Source organism: Phocoena sinus, chromosome 12, assembly GCF_008692025.1.
Source record: "Phocoena sinus isolate mPhoSin1 chromosome 12, mPhoSin1.pri, whole genome shotgun sequence".
Classification (NCBI taxonomy): domain Eukaryota; kingdom Metazoa; phylum Chordata; class Mammalia; order Artiodactyla; family Phocoenidae; genus Phocoena; species Phocoena sinus.
In genome coordinates this window covers 60,902,179-60,919,347 of record NC_045774.1, presented here as the reverse complement: position 1 = coordinate 60,919,347, position 17,169 = coordinate 60,902,179, and the positions used below count along the sequence as shown (strand labels likewise).

Here is a 17,169-nt window from a genome sequence, read left to right as displayed (position 1 = left end):
ATTTCAGGGCTTGGTGCTCGGAGCTGCCAGAGTGCATATTTAGTCATTCGTCCTGATCTACACGCAGCTGATTCCTCTGGGAGGACTCATCCCTGAGGAGCTTGACTAGTGGCCTTGCTGTTCTTTGTCTGGAGCATGTGCCTTTGCGAGACACGTGACACATTTATTTCAGAGGGACTTTGCTCCAGCTGATCCTGTGTTGTCAAGTAGCTGTGAGGGGCAGTGATTATCAGAAAATACGGAGACCTGACTTGTATTTATGTGCTGCTGTTCCCATGAGTTAATAGTTCTTTTTCCTTCCTTTTTTTTTTTTTCTTAAACGAGCACAACAGAACAACAAGGTGATTTATGAGATATAACATGTTTATGTTCTCTGCTTCTAATTTTCATTGTGATTCATGTTGTTTCCAGACTGATATTTTTGTTGTTGCTACTGTGAGAAGGAAAAAGAAGACTGGAAAACATTACTTATGCATTGGTAGCCGGCAGTAATATTGCTGCTACCTGGGTTATCAGGGATTTCAAAATAAAACCCAACTATATGCTAAACATGAGGTAGAAACCTCGAGGCTAGGCATAGAAGTTCATCAATAATAATAGCAGCAATGATAATTTTTACAGTCCTTAGAGAGCTTTATACTTTTTAAGCATTTTTGCACACATATTCTCATTCAAGTCTCTCATCAGCCTCGTTAAGGTTGATAAGGCAAGTATTACCCAGATTTTAACAAGTGAGGAAATGGAAACTCACAGAGGATAAATGGTTGACTCCCTTCACAGTACGGTTTCAATGTGGGTCTCACTGTATTCTCTTCAAATACTCCAAATCTCTAAGAAAACAGAAACTCAAAGTACCTGATACATCTTCTCAAAAGTCAAAGTGGTCCTATTACTCTATAATGAGTGAACCAGCAGTATACGTTTCCTAACAAATTACCAATTTTCACTCTCACCTGTTGTGCAGCTCTGGGAAGTTGCAAAAATGACTCTAATAAAAGTCATACAAGAAAGTGTTGCTGAGGGTCTTTCTATATCAGAGCCTGGAAAATTGAGGCCCTAGATGGTTTGTTGAGAAGGAGTGAATGGCGAATTCTGGCAGAGGTAGGGAACCACTTTTCATTCCTTCAGGGTATAAAGTGATAAAGTATAAAGCAGGAAGAGAAAGCCCATAAGGGAGAATCACTTAAAAATCCGATCAAGAGGGCTTCCCTGGTGGCGCAGTGGTTGAGAGTCCGCCTGCCGATGCAGGGGACACGGAAACTGTGCCCTGGTCCGGGAAGATCCCATATGCCACTGAGCGGCTGGGCCCGTGAGCCATGGCCGCTGAGCCTGCGCGTCCGGAGCCTGTGCTCCGCAATGGGAGAGGCCACAACAGTGAGAGGCCCGCGTACCGCAAAAAAAAAAAAAAAAAAAAAAAATCTGATCAAGGGATTTAAATCAGTGTGAAGAAGAACCTAGAGCGTGGTTATTTCTGCTGCAGCCCTACAGACTGCGTGGTGGGAAGTCTGCAGACTGTTGTTAGAGTGTGGATGGAACAAATGGAAATGATTCATCATGATATCTTCATTTTATGCCTGAATATTGAAATTGAGAAATTTATGCAGCAGAAATTGACAGCTGGGTGATGGCCTAGGTATGGGCTTTAAGAGAAAGGGAGAAAAAGATTAATTAATTAGTATTGATAAATGTTAGTCTTTTTCCAATAGAAATGAGCCTGTGCCCCATGTCCTGCATCGCCAAACTATTTCTATAGGGATCCTTATCAAGCCAGTTGAGTGCTTGCTGGCCACGGTGTTCATGCCAGTTGGCCACATCAGACCATGGAGATCACCTGTTCTGGGCATTCTAGAGGAGAGGATCTAAGCATAGCCGTGGAACGACCTGGAGGCTCTAGACTTGTTTATATTCCAAAGAGAAGTCTGGGGAAGCCTTGGCATTTATTGTTGAATACTGACATCCTTACACCCTGCTTCTCCCACTCCTGCCTCCAGGACTTCTGCTACAAGTGAAAACAGGGAAGAACATCTCTCAACTCAACACACCTGGAGGGGAAAGGTGGCCATTCTAAGAGAGTAATCGTGGGCAGCCTTCAGAGATAAAGATAATTCTTAGACTTCTTTTGTGTCCACAGTACAGAGTAATGCATTCTCTGTGGTGAGGTTCTCCTCCTTAATCTGACTGCCTCTTTGTTACTTGAGATGCCACACTGGAGGAATGAAAACAGATTTCAATATTCTGGTAGACAAAACATAACCAGGAAGAAAAATTCTCTTAGGAAAAAAAAATATTTGATGGGTTCTAAAGATAAATAGCACAGGTTTTTGCATTGTTCCCCTTTGTGTATAGGAAGTATTTTTTTAAAAATTTCTTTTATAATTAATTTATTATTATTATTTATTTCTTTATTTTTGGCTACATTGGGTCTTCGTTGCTGTGCGTGGGCTTTCTCTAGTTGTGGTGCTCAGGCTTCTCACTGTGGTGGCTTCTCTTGTTGCGGAGCATGGGCTCTAGGAGCGTGGGCTTCAGTAGTTGTGGCATGCGGGCTCAGTAGTTGTGACTCACGGGCTCTAGAGCACAGTCTCAGTAGTTGTGGCACACGGGCTTAGTTGCTCTGCGGCATGTGGGATCTTCCTGGACGAGGGCTCGAAACTGTGTCCCCTGCATTGGCAGGTGAACCACTGGACCACCAGGGAAGTCCCGACAGGAAGTATTGCAAGTCAGTTCCAGTAAGTGGCACAGATATTACTTATGCTTCAAGAACAGAAGCTAAAAAGAGCCGGGCCAGCTGGTGGCTGAATGCACTTATCTTCTTTGTGTGTGTTCTTGTTGATGAGAAATGCCCACATGCCACCTCCTCTGGCCACACAAGGAAATCAGGTAATTGAAGTAGTGATGGATGGTGCACTGAAGTTTAAACGTTTTAGGAGGACCTGTCTTATTAACACTTTAAAACAAGTGAGCATAATATCATTAATTTGATTAATTCATTTGCTCTTAATATAGCTTTTAATTTGTAATTCTAGGTGAATTACAATGTAATTTGGCATTAATTATACTAAATTGACTATAGGTCAGCCAATCACAATGGAAAATTACTCACAGCTGAAAGTAAAACTAGCCTTCTCCATCCAGAAAGGGCGACGCTTGGTTAAGAGACAGATAGACTTTAGGCGTCCCTCTGTTTGGCTGTGAGAATGACATTGAACCTGCCGAGGGCTGTAAGTGATTTCTTATTCTGCCCACTGCTGGGACTGTATACTCTGGAGTGAAGCCCAATAGAAAGAGTAAATAAGAGTAAACAAAGGGGTTGATTTGTCAGGTTGCCAGGTCCCCTGAAGAATCTTTCTGCTCTTTTCATCTCTTGTACAATTTAGGCCATGTAGAGGGGCTGTGTAGTGCTTTCGAATGATGAATTCCACACATCTTGGATTCGAGAGGTTAGAACAGGTATTGACCCAGGTTGGCCTGCTTTTCATCCTCCTGTTCTGTGAACAGGAGATCTTTTAAATCCCATGTGCTGTCAGTATCCCGGAGCCACTCCTATTTGACCAATATACAAACTACCTTCCGGGCAGAAGGAAGTTGTACCTTAAAAGCCAGTGCCACTCTGGGAGAAGAACGAAGCCCTCAGGAGATGACAGAGCCTGGTCATTGATAAAGCTTGCTGGAGGCGCCTATGTGCACATGAGAAGTAAGGTGACTACTGAAGGATGGGGTGCTTAAGGAATTGGTGGGAGAACAAGGATGGATTTGGAAAATACTTGTGTTTTAACCACGTGCCAGATATCTTCCTTTGAGAATTGTCTCCTATAAAAACAGTCAAAATGAAAACTTTGAAATGCTACAGAAAGTCATATGACAGATTTAGTAATATCCTGCTTGAGGTATATTTACATGTAAGTAGAACTATGGGAATTTTGTGCATTCTCAATACTTTTGCTGTGAGCAATTAACCCATAAAATGAGGTCTAGCTATGAGGGGACAAATTTTGCTAAATAGTGCATGGAAAATTCCAGGCTGTTTTTTTGGTGTGTTTGTTTTTTGCGGTACGCAGGCCTCTCACTGTTGTGGACTCTCCTGTTGCGGAGCACAGGCTCCGGACATGCAGGCTCAGTGGCCATGGCTCACAGGCCTAGCCACTCCACGGCATGTGGAATCTTCCTGGACCGGGGCACGAACCCGTGTCCCCTGCATCGGCAGGCGGACTCTCAACCACTGCACCACCAGGGAAGCCCCCGGCTGTTTTTAATAATTCTTTTTACTTTGTTAATTATGTACCCTTATCGTATCGTTCCAACTCACATTCTAGCAAATAAAATGGCCTAAGTTTTATGTAAAAATTTTGAGTAGAGAGGTTAAAAACTACCCTTCCCCCTGTCTCTTACACATATACAGGTGGGGTTCACACCATACACACGCTTGCAGGTAGACACACACACACGCACACCACAGGTTGCATGCATATTAATTTTTGCAGCTAAAAAACTTTCCTTCGTTTTGCAGTACTGACCTGAATCATAATTACTCTCATTATTGGCTGGTTGATCCTAAGATTAAGGAAGAAAATAGAAGTTAGGAACTTATTTTTGCTACTCCAAGTGTATATTTCATTCATCATAAATTTTTAAAGATATTGTCCATAGTCTGGATTGTTGCTATATGAATGCAGCTGTATATTGTCTCAATTTTCTCCAAATCCCTTTTATGCCAAATTTAGCCTGGCCTATCACAGAAAGTTTTATTCCTTTTCCCCAAATATTCTTCTTGATATCAGCATAGGGTTGGTGGGTTCCAGTCTTTCCTACCCCTGTGGTTCCCAGTATAGCTTCGTGTTCTTAACTCAAAACCACCCTTACTTGATCCATACCCTCTGATGGATGAGCTCTTTGAGGTCTTAATGTGGTGTTCTTTGAGAACTGTAAGGATTTGGGGCAGAGGAACTAGTACTGAAGTAAGCAGAGCAGAGGGGTTGAGAGAAAACATTTACAGGGTATTTCTGCCCTCGGTTTTATCTTCTCATCATTTAGAATGCCAGCAGAATGAATGGGTCTGTTAATCAAACAGCACTGAGAGGTTAGGTCATTGGAAGCCTTTTCAGTCATTTTGTGCTTTTCAAGAGTGAATTTGTTAGAATTATGCTGAATACCCACTTAAAGCCTCAGCTGATAACCCTACCTGTGTTTTATAACTCTGCACTGTCAGAACTCATAATAAGTCAAACATTCTTTCAGTGGTACTCATAAGGGAGGGAAAAAAAAAAGCCCCACAAATTTAAGAGTAATTTCAGATTGTAAATGAAAAGGAGAGGCACGACTCTGGATTTGCACCAATCATGCCTTCCTTTCATCTGCTCTGATTAGGCCTGGTGCGGTTTCATCAGACCCCTCCATCACCGAGCTGTCACTCCAGCCGTCTGTTGATTGAAAACAATCAAGGCTCTGATGGCACAATTATTCTGACCCTTTAACTAGAGGCTGCTGTGATAATGAAAGGTTGATTATGATAGTTTGTGCCTCTTTCAGTTTGCCAAGAAGGTTAATTTGGGCATCAGACGGATGTTTAATGGGCGCTTGCTGGCTACACTGAGGTAAATGAGAACGTGCAGTCTTGGATATTGCACGGATATAGTTTGGCTGTCAATCATTGTCATTTGGAGTTTGTGCCTCACACTCTGGAAATCACATTTTATTTTTTCCTTGGGATTTAATTTATTCGGTGCCCTGAGGAAGTTCTTTCACTCAGTGACCTTCACAGCAGCTTTCTCTGCCTTTTTTTTTTTTCTTTTTTCAAATGGAGCTCAAAGGCACAACACATCTAGAAGAGCATTTTTCTTTCATTTTCACTTAAAAATGGAAACTTTAAAAATCCATCCTTATCACTGCCTTCCAATAGAGCAAATGTTTCCATCCCGGTTGTGCAGTGGGGAAGTATAAACGACAGGGATACTTTGTCCAGTTTGCTAATGCAGCAGCTCCCTCAGTTGTTCTGCCCTGTTTCTTACACCAACCAGCAAAGCTAGTAAATTCAGAATGGGTGCATATATGGAACTGAAGGCTCCATTCTCCTTATGTTTCTCTCAGCAGCATGTCTCAGAATAGTTTGATGAATTCTTGTTTCCAAGGGCAACATCTGACTCCTTTTCCCTTCTTGGGAAGCATGGGGGAGGGGTTGAGCCAGGGAGACAGATATTTGTCTGCAGGAGTATGAAGGTTATTAAAAGTTGCAAATTTCAATTTGTATAATCCCAGCGCCTAATCTTGTTGCCTTTTGAAGCGTAGGGTAAAAAAGACGCAGGCACCTAATAGTGCTGGTCTTTACAATGTGTAGCTCATTACAATCTTCTTTTATGCATACCTTTTAAAAAGAAAAATAAAGGAAAAGAAAAAATAAAGGAAACCTTTAATTCTGTCTCCAAGCTGTGCATAGTGGTCTCCTAGATTAGGCACCTAAGAGCCAGAATCATTGTTCTGCTTTTTCATTTGTGTTGTCTTCAGGTTTTTTTCCCCCAGTGAACATTCAGCAGCATATTTCTACCTAGCCTTGGACGTTTTTTCTCACATGTCAATTGTAAAACAATTAAGTCTATAGATGTTAAAGTGACAGTATCATAATGATTATAATTTTATTTCAAGTGTTCTATTTTCACACTATTTCTTGCTTTAAAAAAAAAGCTATTCGTTTTTGAATGGTAAAGAGAGTCATTAAGCGATAATTCAGTCTCACGTGAAGAGGCTCAAAAAATGAATTGTCATTGAATCCAGTTACTGTTTTTTTGTTTTTTTTCTGCAGTACGCGGGCCTCTCATTGTTATGGCCTCTCCCGTTGCGGAGCACAGGCTCCGGACGCACAGGCTCAGCGGCCATGGCTCACGGGCCCAGCCGCTCCGTGGCATGTGGGATCTTCCCGGACCGGGGCACGAACCCGTGTCCCCTGCATCGGCAGGCGGACTCTCAACCACTGCGCCACCAGGGAAGCCCCCAGTTACTATTTTAATGCAGCCCTTATTTAAGCAACAGTGCTGTTTAAAATATTTTAAAAGATATGAGAGTAGGATTGTACATATATATATATATATATATATATATATATATATATATATATATAGTCTCACCAGATTCTTCACTGTACTAGACCACAAATGGTTATTTTTGTTTAGCTTTCTGGATAGCATGCATAAAACCACCCTCAGGGGTGCTTAGTAAAATTACTGATTAGTTATGTCTTGTTTTTATTCCAGCAATGGGGAGTAAAAAGTTAAATGGGGAGAAATGTATCAGTCAATCAAGAGAGAGTTTTTTGGTATTTAAAAAATAGTGTGACTTGTCACAGTGGTATCTATATTTTTATCTATATTTTTAGATTCACTATGTTTACAAATTAATGAGACTTACGCAAAGAATTTCTTCTTGAAGTATAATTCATTCTTTCAAACTGTTTTTGGTCTAAGCCTGACTGGGTTTCTGCCTTCCCCCAACCTGTTGAACCCTTTACCTGTTGTGGAAAACTGATATCCCAAAACCAAGGACTTTCCCTATGTCCTCATAAGCTCTCCACCACATTCCCAGAAATGTGCTCTCACGCTGACTCCAGTCACTGAAACTGCATCCCCTCAGCAGTGATGTCCCCCTTCAGAGGGTCCTCAGAGTGTCTCACACCTCATCTCCCAGCCTGGGCTGGCATTTCCTCTGCTTGCAGGGCTGGCAGTCATTGGACCCAGTTTCTCTTTCCTCTTCAACCCTTCTGTCTCTGCCTTCAAGGTTCCAACACATTGTTCCTCCTAACCTTAGGAAGATATCCTGGATCTGTGATTTCTCATAATTCCCACAGATTTCCTTCTGGGTGGCTGGCCCTGGGACTGAGATACACACCTCCTCACCAGACAACCTTTGGAACGGATACTACCTTCTAGTACTCCTTCCCTCACCCTTTGCAGCCCCTTCCCTGCTCACAGGTCTTCTGAGATTGTCAAGCCACTGGTTCTCCTGCACTGGGCCCGTTTGCCCACATACCCATTTTCTGTACACGACTATTATAAATTGGCTCTCTAAGCCACTTCCCCCACTCAAAAATATGTCATCATTGTGCTAAAAAAAATGTATCTTCTTTGACAGAAGTATCACTTGTATATTATACTCAAAGGTGCTTCAAGGTGTGAATAGAGGATTCAGCGTTACCCACTTACTTATACAGTGATGAAATGAAGTTGGAGAATGCAGTGTGAAGTATTCTTTTCAGGCATCAGTAGGCAGGGTGAAATTCACATAGTGAAGGAGGTCAGTGGTCGGCAGGGCATTTATGTGTGTTCTTTGCAACTCACTGAGGGTGTAGGCCCTGGCACCGCAGCCCACCAGCTCCATCCCCTTGATAGTAGAGTCTGGCCTCTGACCGTGTTTAGTCATGGGCTTCAGGTACTGGGTTCCCCACTCCAATTACTGTACTCTGTAGCCCTAAATTAACATTTAAAGTGACCTTTGAGGATTCTTTTCTTTTTACTCGGAGGCTGCCAACATTAACCCTTAAATGCAGCATAGGTACTTCCTGAACATCTGAATTCATCACAGTACCACTTGTTTGAGGGATTTGACTATCTCTGTATCTGTGAGCTGGGGCAGCTGCTTGAGGCTGTGAGCTCCTTTTGGTCGTTAAAGGTTTCATTTCAGGTGGGGAGTGTATGTACCAGTGAACCTGTAATTGGTTCATTATTATTAAATCAGTTTATAAAGAAATATTCAAAGGCTTGATGCCCCCAGGATGCTCCAGGGCATGTTTACAAATTAAACAGCTTTTAAAAAAACTATAAAGTTTAAAAATGTACCAGCAATATTTAAAACACCCATGAGGGAAATGGCAACATAAAAAGATGGTTTTTGCTTGTGTCTGAAAATCCGCCTACAATAGACTGAACCTTCCAAAATTGTAGGATTTTTCTTCCCCTAATTTCATACTCCCTGGGTATATTTTACAGGGATATGTTAAGACACTTGAGGTTAAGAGTAAGGCTTGAGATTTATGGTATTAACAGAGCTTGAAAGTGAATGGCAAGAAGACTGTATATATGTGTACCAATGAGGATCTTCTTTCTCACCAAGTAAATTCCTGGCAGATATTGGACACTCAATAAGAAATTGAGGAGTGGATGAATGAAAAAACTAAAAGAAAAGATTCGTGATTATATCATTTACCCCAGAGCAACAAAACAGGAAGAAAGTAATCAACTCAATCGTTATTTTAGTTTTCTCAAGCCAGATAGCTTAGTTTATACATATTTTTCCTTGCCACTAAGTTAACTGAGTTGAGATTTGAGGGAACTGATGGACATGAATTCAAATATTTTTAATGGGACACTCAAGCCAAGTAAAGAAAGTGAATGTATACTGAGTGTTATACGGAGACAAGTAGGTTTATGTCTGTGTCTCTCTTTTCATTCATTCATGGTTCTCTGACTGGGGTTTAACAAGGCCACACACCTTTAATAACTGGGTTAGAATTACTGAATTCATTGGTGTGGAAATAGGCTTATCATAAGGGCTAGTTTGTAGTCTGCAACAGATTATCTGCCATGCTTTTATTATCAGTTTATAGCATGTGAAGTGTTTAATACTGTGTAGCAAATTCCTTATCAACTACAGAGATCTCTCAAAATTTGTGTCAGTATTGTGCAGTATTGTGTTGTATAAGAATTGTCTGTGCTGGCTTTATCGTGAATTCAGAAGGATAGTTGAGTTGAGGATTAGCTCCATCTCTTGGTGGTGCATTGCGTCATATGAATTCTGTTTATTGTCTAAATGTCATAGTTTATCAAGCACTTTCACGTTATCTCATTCAATCCTATGTTGACCCTATGATGTAAACAACATCATCTTTGTTTTACAGGTGATGAAACTGAGCCTCAGTATATTTGTGGTTTTCATAAATGCTCAAATGTGTTAAGTTGCAGAAACAGGTCTTTTGACATCAAGTCTTGTCTCCTTTTCATTGTGTCATACGCACATCTATGGGCGTGTACCAGTTAGCGGTAGAAAAAAGCATCAGGATTTCCCTGTCCTTTCAGTTGACTTCACCCTGATAATGCATCCTCAATGCATGCAGTAGCTGGAAAATAACATGAAATGGTGTGACCCAGCTAGGGTCACTACTCCCTGTTGCCAATGGGATACAACAGGGTTTTCTTCTATTGACCAAATTGGTTTTCTCTGATTTTCCAGTGTTGTTCTGACAATATAAGCTTAATATTTCACTGACCACATTACCTTTTATACCCATAAGGTCGTCATAAATAAATATACATCACGAATATCTTACTTAGAACTCTCACCCATCAGTCTGGCCTCAAATGATACTCTGATGCTATTAATGATTAGATGAATGAGTATTATCTTTTGGTTCAGAGACCATTGAAGGCAAGTATAGGAAGCTATTTCTAATTGTTCCTGTATTTTGCTCAAGTGTGAAGAGACCAGGAATAGGTTCCATTTTCCCTGCAGCATCTTTGGCATAGGTGACGTTAATTGTTTTTCTTGTCCTGTCGGACATTCTTTGTATATTCCAGATATGGGGGTGGTGTATTTAAAGACTGTCTTGAGGTAAAATTTCATGTGAATAGTTTACTAAATATTTTCATTTCTAAATAAAACCACGTTCTGGGATTTTAAATAAATAGTACCTTGAAGCAGTCACTTACGAACTTGAAATGTGTGTTCTTTGGCTGAGATTATTTTATTTTTATGTGAGCCTGTGTACACATGCACTTTCACATGCCACACACGTGTGTGTGTATTTCTGTTGAGTTCAGAATTACAGACAAAAAACCCATCACTTTGTTTTTCTGAAAAGAGATTTATAAAAACTATTTGTGCTATAGAAATCTGTGACTTGGATACTAGACACAGTGATTAATTTTTTTTTAAAAATTATTTATTTATTTTTGGCTGTGTTGGGTCTTCGTTTCTGTGCGAGGACTTTCTCTAGTTGTGGCAAGCGGGGGCCAGTCTTCATCGCGGTGCGCGGGCCTCTCACTATCGCGGCCTCTCTTGTTGCGGAGTACAGGCTCCAGACGCGCAGGCTCAGTAGCTGTGGCTCACGGGCCCAGTTGCTCCGCGACATGTGGGATCTTCCCAGACCAGGGCTCGAACCCGTGTCCCCTGCATTGGCAGAAAGATTCTCAACCACTGCACCACTAGGGAAGCCCCACAGTGATTAACTTTTATTGTCTCTCCCACCTATAGGAATGTTGGAGGATTCTACTTTAGGTTTTTTTTAAAGTTTTCAAACTTTTAATTTAAAAATTTTATTATTATTTTTTTTAGGTATAGTTGATTTACAATGTTGTGTTGGTTTCAGGCGTACAGCAAAGTGATTCAGTTATACATACATACATATATATATATATATTCTTTTTTAGATTCTTTTTCCTTACATGTTATTACAAAATATTGAGTATAGTTCCCTATGCTATATAGTAGGTCCTTGTTGGTTATCTATTTTATATATAGTAGTGTGTATATGAGGATTCTACCTTAAAATATTTCTTTTTGGTGGATCTGTAAGTGACATACATACTAGAGATAAAAGAGACTCTGTCATCAACTCACTCGCTTTACAGATGAGAAGCCAAATGACTGGTCCAGTGTCGGCTACATACTCTTGCTGTTCTTTGTATTGACTTTCAAAGATCAGCTCAAATTGGTGGCCGGTTCTCGAGGTGGAAAAGGCATCACAGTATACTAATCTCATCTCTTTTCCTATCTTTGTTTTCTCTTCATCTTGATACACAATTTACCTCTTAAAAAATCGCCTTGTGTTATAAGACTGAACCAACTCAGGTCACTTGTATTTGTCCTCACAAATACCTGGAACTTAAATGTGGCATGCCTCAGGACAGGTTTCCTTGTGATTCCTCCATTCCTATGTGTTTATCGCTGTCTACGGGAAAGAGACATCCTTGGTTGCAAGGGCTTCTGCTTTTGATGCTTGGCAGTATGTACTTTTTTGAAAAAAAATATGTATTAAAGATGGTTATCAGCACTTTTTTGTTCTTTCAATTTTCTATTTAAAAATAATTTCAAACTTATAGAAAAGTTGCAAGAGTAAGAATAGTAAAGAACACCCATATGATTTGCTCATTTCTTAAGTAAATTACTTCGTTTGCTTTATCATACGTTCTCTGTCTCTGTCTCACTATCTAGATATCTATCTATCTATAAATATCTGTAGATATATGTAGTAGGAGAATAGATAGATATCTAAACACATGTGTGCTTTTTTTTTCCTGAGCCATTTGAGGGTAAGTTGTATACATCATGTTTTTTTTTAAACCCTTGAAAAAAACCCTCATAACTGTTCTTTTCCACAGAAATCTTTAGTAAAAGGTAAAAGATTTATACAATCTGAAGAGAAACCAGAGTATTATCAAAGCACAAGTTTTTTGTGAAAGGTGAAAATAAGAGCATTTGTCAGTCTTCCAGCTTCATAAAATTTTAAATGAACAATGAAAGAATATGTGTTATTATCATATCTACTAAGCTGAATATTCTTTTTAAAATCTGTCAGTTTTTTTTTTCTGACAGTATATGAACCTGGGACCGCATCGGATTTGATTCTATTGAAATATATTTCTTAGAGGAAAAAATAGCCTATGTGTCTTATATAAGTTTGTAGTCAGCTATAATGGTTAATGTACAACCTCCCTTGAAAAATCTGTTTTACAAGCAAAGTGTTGACACAGTTTTAATTACAGCACTCAAGTGAGCACTGTTATAATTTTTAATATTCCTCCATTGTACCGTTTTCACTGTTCTGGTAGAGCAACATACTGTGATCTTATGTCCCTAGTTTCTGGTGTCTTTAGATAGGAATGTTGCCTTTTTGAACAGAAATCTTTCATTTGGTCTCAAAGAAGAGAATAGGGCTATAAAATTTTGTGCACTTATTTATTAATATGAACTTTCCTTTCTATGTCGGTCATTATTCTGGTTTAATATGTCACTATTTAGAGCTTTAACATGACTCATGTTAAAGAAATGAGATTCTATGTATCAGTAGTTTAACATGGCAAGTCCCAACACCTGTTCACATACAGGAGGGAAACTTCCCACATTTATCATCTAAAGAAACTTTATAATATTAAAAGGGTATCTTGCTAAAGTTTTATGTTTACGTTTATTTGAATTTAAGGCATTATAAAATAATATACGAGATAGTGTACTTGAATGCAATATATAATAGTCAGTGCAACTTCCCTTTGAGGACATGGATTAGAAGATGGTGAGCATCCTTGATCCTCTGTTTGGAAAGGAAAAATTCTGTCTGTGCATTGTATTCATTCTATTAAAGCTTTCGCTCATGGCTCCCCACTCTTTGTTGCCCAAGTGCTCTTTAACATCCCAGGCTCTTTGGTGGAGCTTCAGGAATGCCAGGTGGTTGCTTATTTGTTCCTGTGCCCTTCCTTTGTTCCTTTCTGAATTTGCAGAACCGTGGAATTTGTGCTGCCTTTTGGGCACTGAGCGGAGACTGGTGCCCTGGCTTATCTTAGTGGGATGACAGGACTGGCAAGGATATAGACACTTGTGCCTTCACAGCATGGGCTCCTGCAAAAGGCGGGGCTCAGTTTGCCCCTTCAGCAAAGCTGTCTGCAACCAGGTTTTAAAATAGAATAATTATAGCTGCCCCGGGCCAAGGGGGCAGAATCAGACTGTGGGCAAAAATACCGGTTCTTGCTTATTCAGCTCTGGCTGAGGAATTCTGTGATGAGAATATCCTCTTCAGTGAAAAAGAATTCTTGTGAACCAAGAGAAAGAAATAGTTACTGCTTTTCAACAGTGTTGTAAGAGCTTTATCTTTTGTCAGCGTTAGTTAAAGACATTTGATCACTCATCGGATGAGAACTGCTTTTGTAAAGGGCATTTTTAATATATGTTTGCAAGATACAAAGGCGGTTTTATGGAAGAGTGCATTAATGTGTATTCTTGGATTTGAGATGACTTCATAATTCATATATTTTCCAGGAAATATGTGAGTGTAAAATTTCTTACTGTTTTGGCATTGCTTCGGGGTCACGTTGGGTAGTACACAGACGTATGGACATACATAAGCAGAGGTAGATTTTAAAGCAGTAGCTTCTATCTGGGTGTGTTTGAGCAAGAACAGTAAAGGAATTTGGATCATAACTTGAGGGCTTGTAATGTTAGTAATGTAACATTCGTTCATATAATTGAAATATTTCTGAAATACATATGAGCAGATTATATATTTTAATTGAATTAGAGAAAATCTTGCATAATTTAAAATTATATACTTTTATATTTAGTATTATATATTATATATTCTATTCACAGAATAGCAATCAGTGGGGATACACTGAGAACACTAAAAGGAAGAGATTATTTTCCATATATATATATTTTTAAATTTTATTTATTATTTATTTTATTTTTGGCTGTGTTGGGTCTTCGTTTCTGTGCGAGGGCTTTCTCTAGTTGCGGCGAGCAGGGGCCACTCTTCATCGTGGTCCATATATTTTTGAGCCGGGTTTAGTTAACAAGGAATAACCTAGAGTTAAAATACATATTCCAATAAAAAGTGAAGCAATAATTCAATACTCAAAGGAAGCCCTTTCCCCTAAAGACTTATTCTTTACTTACAAACTCTTTAATCCATACAATTAAATGCATGGTTTTTCTGCAAAAGTAATCCATAAATGAGACTCATTGAAAAATATTATCACCTATCTAGAAGCAAAGTATACATTTTTAAAAATCAGACTTTAGTTTTCTAATTTAGAAAATGGACAATATGGGCATTAAGTTTGGTTTCGAGTGCATTTGGTTTTGAGTGCTTGGATTCTACCTTAAAATAATTATTGATGGAAAAATAATGATATGATATAATAATGATATGATATAATAGAAGAACACATTATATAACTTAAAAACTGGATTTCTGCTTCCAGCTTTTCCATTAATCAGCTGCATGACTTGCAGTAAGTCAAATAGCTTGTCTGGATTTTATTTCTACTAGTAAAATTGGGAAGCTTGAACCAAAAGTACTCTAAAGTTTCTTCTTGCCCTAACACTTTATATTTGAGGGATTAACAGATTACGATGTTCATTGAATTGCCAAGAATGTCAAATAGAGGTGACCAGCACCGGTTATGGAGGGAGTAAAACAAGGGCCTTATATAAGTAAGTCCAGTACATTGCATGCTGCCGTGGGGAGTTTTGTGAGCTTATAAGGGCTTTATAGGAAAGCCACAAAGATGAGATAATAAAATAGGAAATTGAAGACTGTGATAGATAGATAAATAAATATATTAAGGAACTGATGTTGTTGGTTCAAGAGAAATATGACAAATAGCCTAAGAATAGTTATAAAGGATTTTCCATTCTGCAACAATTATGTTTAGCCTACTATGTGCCAGACACTGTTCTTATCAAGAATCTGAGGATGAGATGAGTTGACGTTGGAATAAGCTGTAGCCAATGCTCCTTTTAGGAAGGAACAGTTCTCCATCAGGGTAAGATGTACTAGACTGGGTTAGGTAGGGTGCTTGGGAGATCTCCTATAGTCTTTGGAGATGACAGTCCCTGTGTTTCAGATGGTTTAGGAAACATCTTGCCTAATTGCCCTGTTTCCTAAGTACTCTTTGATCTGCCCTCCCAAACTGAATCCTTGATTTCTTTTCTACTGTTGCTGGCTTTGTTACCTGAAGAGTCTGAGATAAAACTTTCACTATAGGGCTTCCCTGGTGGCGCAGTGGTTGAGAGTCCGCCTGCCAATGCAGGGGACATGGGTTCGTGCCCCGGTCCGGGAAGATCCCACATGCCGCGGAGCGGCTGGGCCTGTGAGCTGTGGCTGCTGAGCTTGCATGTCCGAAGCCTGCATGTCCGGAGCCTGTGCTCCGCAACGGGAGAGGCCACAGCAGTGAGAGGCCCGCGTACCACAAAAACAAAAAAACAAAAAAACTTTCACTATATGCTCCATTCCACCCCCACACTCAATTAAAATATTCTAGAGTTTAGGGTGATGGGGATGTCAGTGTGCCAGAATAAGTAAGATAGAATAGGATATTAGCCTTCCCCGGGTTATGCTTTCTAAGTGTAGTATCATTAAAAGCCAAAAGTTCCCAGAATAAACATTTTCAAACATTAAGCCCCAGAAAAGCTAGCTGTGGTCTTTGTGTTCCATGATGCCCTGATGATGAATCAGCCTTCTGTTTATTGTAGTTTCTAAACCTCTTAAAATGGGCTCCAGGGTTGCCTCTACCACCTTGCCCTTAATTCAGCATGGCAATGAATAGTGCTCTGGAGAGGTTCATGGTGCAGAAGTGTTTTTGAGGTAGCCCATTGTTTTGGATTTTCTTTGACATTTCTTCCATTATTTGGATAAGTAAGAGTTATCCATGATTTCAGTGATTTTTCCCTTTTATAGTTTCACCAAAGTAAAAACTGAGTACAGTAACACTTTTACTTTTGTTTATGTATTATTGCAGAAGCAAAACTGCAGAGTTTTTTTTTTTTTTTTTTTTTTTTTGCAGTACACGGGCCCTCACTGTTGTGGCCTCTCCCGTGCTCCGCGGCATGTGGGATCTTCCCAGACCGGGGCACGAACCCGTGTCCCCTGCATCGGCAGGCGGACTCTCAACCACTGCGCCACCAGGGAAGCCCTGCAGAGTTTTTATATGACTTACTTTTATGCTATCAGAATCAGCCATGGATTTATAGAGCCAAGGTCTCAAAATATGCTGTCTGGGCTTCCCTGGTGGCACAGTGGTTGAGAGTCCGCCTGCCGATGCAGGGGACACGGGTTCGTGCCCCGGTCCGGGAAGATCCCACATGCCACGGAGTGGCTGGGCCCGTGAGCCGTGGCCGCTGAGCCTGCGTGTCCGGAGCCTGTGCTCCGCAACGGGAGAGACCACAACAGTGAGAGGCCCGCGTACCGCAAAAACAAAAAACAAAAAAAAAAATGCTGTTTTACCCATAGTAAGAGCTTACCCATATCTTACTACAAAGGAAATATGCTGTCTTACCTATGGTATTAGCTACACATGCCCTATATCTTTACTAAAGCATCCTACTTAAACTTCATTTAATTTAAGCCTTTTAAAATTTGAAACAGCAGACTTCATTTACTCTTATAAAGCAGCAATTTACAGTCTCATAAATGGGAATCTG

The 17,169-nt window shown here is 40.0% G+C and overlaps 1 protein-coding gene and 1 pseudogene across 2 annotated transcripts in view; one reads left to right on the top strand and one right to left on the bottom strand.

The window, feature by feature from the left end:
* The window catches only part of KLHL32 (kelch like family member 32), a 242,965-nt gene that overhangs the window by 167,930 nt on the left and 57,866 nt on the right, over window positions 1-17,169 (top strand). The window lies entirely within an intron of this gene.
* On the bottom strand, window positions 12,301-12,407 carry LOC116763811 (annotated as a pseudogene).